This window comes from Pinus tabuliformis, chromosome J, assembly GCF_031772625.1.
Source record: "Pinus tabuliformis cultivar Carrire ecotype Pingquan chromosome J, CPIR1, whole genome shotgun sequence".
Lineage (NCBI taxonomy): Eukaryota > Viridiplantae > Streptophyta > Pinopsida > Pinales > Pinaceae > Pinus > Pinus tabuliformis.
This window is the reverse complement of record NC_142295.1, coordinates 1000925392-1000931730: the sequence shown is the minus strand read 5'-3', so window position 1 is coordinate 1000931730 and position 6339 is coordinate 1000925392. Positions and strand designations below refer to the sequence as shown.

Genomic DNA, 6339 nt, shown 5'->3' with positions numbered 1-6339 from the left:
AAATGACATTAAGATAGTGGAGAAACTGTACGGTATTAAGGATATTGGTCCAAATATAATAACATTGCGGCCGCCGGCCACGACCACAGAGCATCCCACGGCTAACATGCCGGGTACATAAATCCGACACGTTCAGAACGACTGTCTAGACACCTGCCCGTAAAGTAAAATACCATCATACTCTGGTTGGATAAAGAATTGCTAATTATTGTTATGTGTAGGGTCTACAGGTTACATAAAGTGGTTTGAAGATTTCGTATACGATATCTGACAGGAATTTCGGCGAACTATATGCCTGGTCGGCGCTTCCCGTGTTGTTTATCAGGATGGGAGATCTTGTTCCTAAGTTCTTATGATCGAAGCAGTCAAACCCTAATCTTGTTGCAGAAGATCACGGACCCACACTGTTTGTAAATCGCTGGCAAAGATTTCTTAGCTTTACAACTCCCACGCTTTGCAAATTGCAACATCGATCAGGATTGGAGATCTTGTTCCTAAGTTCTTATGATCCAAGCAATCAAACCCTAATCTTGTTGCAGAAGATCACGGACCCACACTGTTTGTAAATCGCTGGCAAAGATTTCTTAGCTTTACAACTCCCACGCTTTGCAAATTGCAACATCCATCTGACGTTTAACCATAAATATGAGTATTCCTTCTGGGTTCCAACCAATATTCCTCTCCTGTAACGATGGCATAAACATGTCAGTCGATGTTACAGAGGGTGTATCTCGTTCTGGTCTGTTACAATCGACCGAACCGCTTGAAGATCCTCCATCTTATAATAACCATCATGCCCAAAGCTCCAATTTCATCAGCAGCTGCATATTTGAAACCCCAATCGACTATCAGGACCATTCGCATAATCCTTGTTTAATGAGGGCATTCTGCAATTCTGGTTTCGCAATTCATGGTCCTTATCGAGATACATTATCACAAACCGCTCCGACCGATAAAAGGTGGAACCACAAGTTGATTGAAAAACAGAGGCGGAAGGAGATGAAAACGCTCTTTTCCAGGATGAGGGCATTGCTTCCAGAAGAAAATCTTCGGGTACGTTTTCTTCACTTGGTATCTAGGGTTTTGTGCTTTAGAGGCATCCAGGTTCAAAGTATTCGTTAGGGTTTTTCACTTTTTTCATCTCCATTGCTTCAGTTTTCTGAATTGGCAAATTCATATCTGGCTGTGCAGGGAAAACGTGCAGAGTCAGACCAAGTCCTTGGAGCTGTTAATTATATTCGTCATCTACAGCAAAAAATCGAGGATCTCTCAAGAAAAAGAGATAGAATGAAGACCAGTTTAGGTAGAAAAGGAGAATTTCCCTTTGTGGGCATTCAATCTTCATCTAAGCATAATTTTTGCAGGAAACATCTGCGATTCCAAGATTCGGATGGGAAAATCTCTTCCATGAAAATAAATATCTCCCATTCCAGTGTTGAGGTCTCCGTTAACGCGTTCCAAGATCAGATTGTCTACTCCGATCTTCTAACGGTGTTGGAAGAATGTGGGCTTGAAGTTGTGAACGCTACGTCTTCTGTAATCAATAATGCAGTGTTTCATACAATACATAGCAAGGTATTTTTCTATTCTCGCGTGAACACTATGATTCCCTTTCTGCTTTACCAGAATCTAAGCATTGATATTTCTACGCTACTGCAGGTGACTGATGATGATTATTTTAACATGGACGACCTCTCTGACACGCTTCGGCATTTAATATCGGGTAACCAGGCCGACCTCGGATCTCTGGAAGCTCGAGACGAAATACTTGTTGCGCACAAATGAGGCCTAAAAGGTTTGGCCAGCTTACACCAAGAATAAAACTCAATTAAGGATCTGCTATATAAATACATCCTTTTCTTAGATGAGTGGAACTTAGATATTAATGATTTGAGGGAGTGCTCTATCGATGATTGCTTTGATTTTTATGAATAGAAATGGATAAAGTAGGTCACGCAACAAATCGGGCTGCCTTCAGCTTTGAGTGTAGCATGAATTTGTCATATTTTCATTGGAGTTATTAGTAATTAGTATTAATTTATGAAGTATGGACTAGGTGATCTATGTAGGGATTAGTTTTTATTAATTCAAAATTAAAAAAAAAATGGAAAATGTTGAATATTTTAATTTTACATAAATTTAATGATAAATAATATATCACAAATAGAAAAGTACATAGATTATCTTTTATTTTAATCTTAATTTAATTTTAAGATTTTGTTTTCTTATTTTAAATTTGGGAACATTATGACTCAAAGGTACCACACATCAAAGGATTTGTTCTATGGTGAGGTTAGAACAAGAAATTGTCTCAGAGAGGAGTTGGAGATATAACTTTCTATATAAAAACAATGTTTTCCCTTATACTTTGCTTTATCACACTTGGATTGAAATCTTTAACTCTAACTTTAAGAGGATTTATATCCCAATTTGTTATTTTGCACCTATCAACTTTACCTTCTATAAGAAAAACAGAGAGATAAAAGCTTCCCCTATAATACCCTAGAATATGTTACTTATAATCCAAGGAATGAAGGTAATATCCTCCTCTTAGGAGACTTCAATGCTAGAACTGCAACCAACAAAACTATGCTTCTAAGTAATTACTCTGACCATAATCCTCTTTAGCTAGGTGAGGACCTTGAATTAGCTAGTAGATTCAAAGGAAACTCTGAAGACTAGATCCATAATTTATTTGTTACTGAGTTAGTCAAGCTCTATAATTCCCAAAACCTTATAAAAGGTAATGGCATATCCAAGTGGTCAAAGTCCAACTAGATGACTTGTATTCATGGTCTTGGCAATAGTGTCATGGATTATGTGATATTTGATATCCTTATTTCCATCCAAATTGTAAGTCTCGACCTCTTAAATAATCATCAATGTGATTATGATTATAGACCTTTGTCCTTAACTTTAAACTTTAACATGTACACTAGCCATGTGCAATATAATTATGATAGCCAAAGGAACCTACTCTTTGGCAAAAATAAGATGTATCTCTTCTTAGAGGATTTAAAAAGGGATTAATACCTTACAATGATAACATTGAGCATCTCTATCATAATTTCAATACAACCCTCTCCACTACCATGACAGGTTATATACCAATGTAACATATTAAGAGAATAATAGAAGTACCAACCATTGGTATAATAATGCTTGTAGGATTGTGAGAAAGTAAATTAGGGATGCTCCTAGTGAAACCTCAAGACATGACAGGATAAATTTGTATAAACATCTTATTAAAATTAGAAAGAAAAAATATATACAAATAGGACGCAAGAACAACTACTTCACCTTTCTAGAGTAAATCCCAAAAAGTTTTGGAGGAAAATTTTAATTTGTAAGACTAAAGAAATTAATGTGTTTCCCTTAAAGAATTAGAATATATACCTTAAAAACCTTTATGAGTCCCCTAATTTTAGGGTCACCATTTTGAATGCTACTATAGAGGATGATATTTTTTTCTTTGGAAGACATTGAATTTGGGGTTAAGCATCTCGCTAATGTGAAAGCTAAGAATATTAAAGGATATCAAGATGAAAATTTTAAAATGGGAGGGCTTATCGTCATACCTCACATGCACAAGCTCTTCAATTTGATAGTGAAGTAAGGATTTGATAAGTCTTGGATGTATAGCCTTATTGTGTCTATCTTTAAAAGTGGGGATAAAATAATTGCTTCTAATTATAAAACTATTATGATCAACTACATTTTAGCCTAATTGTATGGACTTATTTTGGAAAAGAAGATTATCCTGTGGCTTGAAGTCCATGGTAAAAGAGTTAAAGGTTAAGATCGGTTTACAAGTCATCATTTATTTTTTGACCATGATGTTACTTTGAGGATCATTGCAAAGGATTTTCACAATAATTAGACTAACCTCTTTTGTTATTTTGTGGATTTTAGAAAATATTTTAACATAGTTCCTAGGTTGAAGCTATCAAAGAAGCTAGAGGAGCTAATGGTTCGCCTCGAGTTGAGGGTTGTTATGACAAGTTTGTATGAGAATGTTATTTCCAAGCTTGAGCAGACTCGTAAGTTAATTGAAATGTTAGAGTCAAGCAAGGGTGTCACTTATTCCTTACCCTTTTGGGAATTTACATTGATAAGCTTGAAGAGTGTTTAGAAGATGTAGGATGTGTTGGCCACATGCTAATTGGTATTGTCATAGCTCTTCTCCTTTATGTTGTTGATATTATTCTTCTGGTAAAGAGCCTTGAAGCTCTTGAAAATCAACTAGGAATCATCCAATATTTTTGCTCCAAGATGGGTATGATTGTTAACACTCGCAATAATAATGTCATGATAATTAAATATAAAAATATTACCTATGGCAGTTTCATTTATGATAATAGCTACTTGGACGAAGTTCTTTTATACAAATATCTAGGAATTAACATCAATCATCAGCTCAAGTCGAATTATAACATAAGAAAAGTATAGGTGGATGATGGAAACCTTACTATGGGCTTGAAATTAATTCTAAGTCAACAAATCATTGGATTTGTGTTAAAAAAGAGTTCATCTTTGAGAATCATTGTCACCCTTGTTATTTTATATGGATGTGAGGTTTGGAGTTATAGTATATCTAGATAATCATGAAGGAATACTGAGCAAATCAAAAAGCATTTTATTACCTATAACATTAAGATTGAAGGATGTATTCGCCACCCTATCCTCATGATTGAAGCTAGCCTTTTATTTGTTGAAAGCATGGCTATGACTAGGTATACCATGTCTATGAAGAAGTTATACAACATTGAAGCTAAGAGGTTTCCCAAAATTTCTTCTAATTCTAGCCAAAAAACCCACCTTCAGATCAAGCAAGGACGGCATAATTATGCCCAATATTGGTTAAACCATTGGGGGATATAAAAGGACACAATCTTGTAGAATAATGTTAATATTAAAAATATTATTAGTTCCAAATTTCAAGAGAATTTATGGGGCGATAAATAGTTAGAGGGAATAATTAAATAAAGATATTATAAGGAGGTGGTTAGCTCCAATCTTGAAAAATAGAATTATTTATCTATCTCGACTAGTGTTAAGAATAAAATTGTTACTGATAAGATAAGAGATAGTTCTAATGAGATTGGTATTGAAGCTAGGCATTGATCTACTTCCAAAATGCCATGGGAAGAAAGAGTTCGCCACCTCTACGAGGCTAAGAGGTTTGAATATGAAAATAATTTTCTCTTCAATTGCACAGCTTGTAGTCAAATCTCTTCTAATTTTTGAAAAAAAATACACTACCAACCTTCTTAACCTATTATGGTAACAAAACTATGGCACCTAACAACTCCTCTCTCACTTCTCTTCAAGCATAGAAATAATATGAAAGAATTTCACTCAATTTCTTACCTTTTAAAGTCCAATAGACCATATTAATTTTAAAAAACCTTAAACATCATCAATTTAAAATGAAACAAATATTAATATTCAAATTATATTAATATTAACAAAAATATAATTCTCTTGTTGAAATATTCAAATTAAGATGATTGAAAATTGTAAAATGTCAAAAATAAAAATTTACTTATAATAAATTATAATTAATAAACATAAAGTATAGTTGATTAGGATGAATTGGAATGTGGAATGTGACAACTCATAACAGATAAATTTTATCCCTTTATTAGTTATCAATGTATTATATTAGTTTGTTTTTTATTAATAATGGTTTATCTCACATAAAAAAACTCTCATATATCTGGTTTATAAATAATTTATTGTTTTTATTGTTTTTATAATAATAATAGTAATAATATTGTTATTTTGTTTATATAATAAAGTTTTTTTGTTTACTAAGGTGATCAAAATCTAGATGTATATATTTTATACCTTTATGAATTTAATTCTATAATTTCATAAGAGGAAACACATGTTCTTAACCATATTGTTCCTAATTAATTATAGTATAGATATTTTAAAAAGAATGTTACAAATATTCACATTTATTTTATTTTAAATATTATTATAATGAAATTTACAAAAAAATATTTATTTTTTAAATCAATAATAATGGTAATGACTTTCTACTTTTTGTAACATCAAGTCATTCATATTACTTTCAAAATATAAATATATACATAGAAAATATTAACTATTTGTGTGGCTCTTAGGAACCAGACCAAAAACATAGATTCAAAGATTTTAGATTCTTAATACGAATATATAAATTATCAATAATGTTCATTGCCTTGAAGTATGATAAATAGAAAGTACATGGGGGCTTCACTCAATGAGCCTCTAACATAGCACTTGCGTTTGGGTCATACTAAAAAATACCCTTAATTTGACTAAATATTGTAACTCTAAAACTCACATTAT

At 32.7% G+C, this 6339-nt stretch overlaps 1 pseudogene across 1 annotated transcript; it reads left to right on the top strand.

Moving 5' to 3' along the window:
• The first annotated feature begins 283 nt into the window (after positions 1–283).
• Positions 284–2029, top strand: LOC149230224 (transcription factor bHLH162-like; annotated as a pseudogene). Its single transcript, XR_016247357.1, has 3 exons — positions 284–1053; positions 1192–1575; positions 1660–2029. The product of XR_016247357.1 is annotated as a transcription factor bHLH162-like (transcript).
• The last annotated feature ends 4310 nt before the right edge of the window (positions 2030–6339 follow it).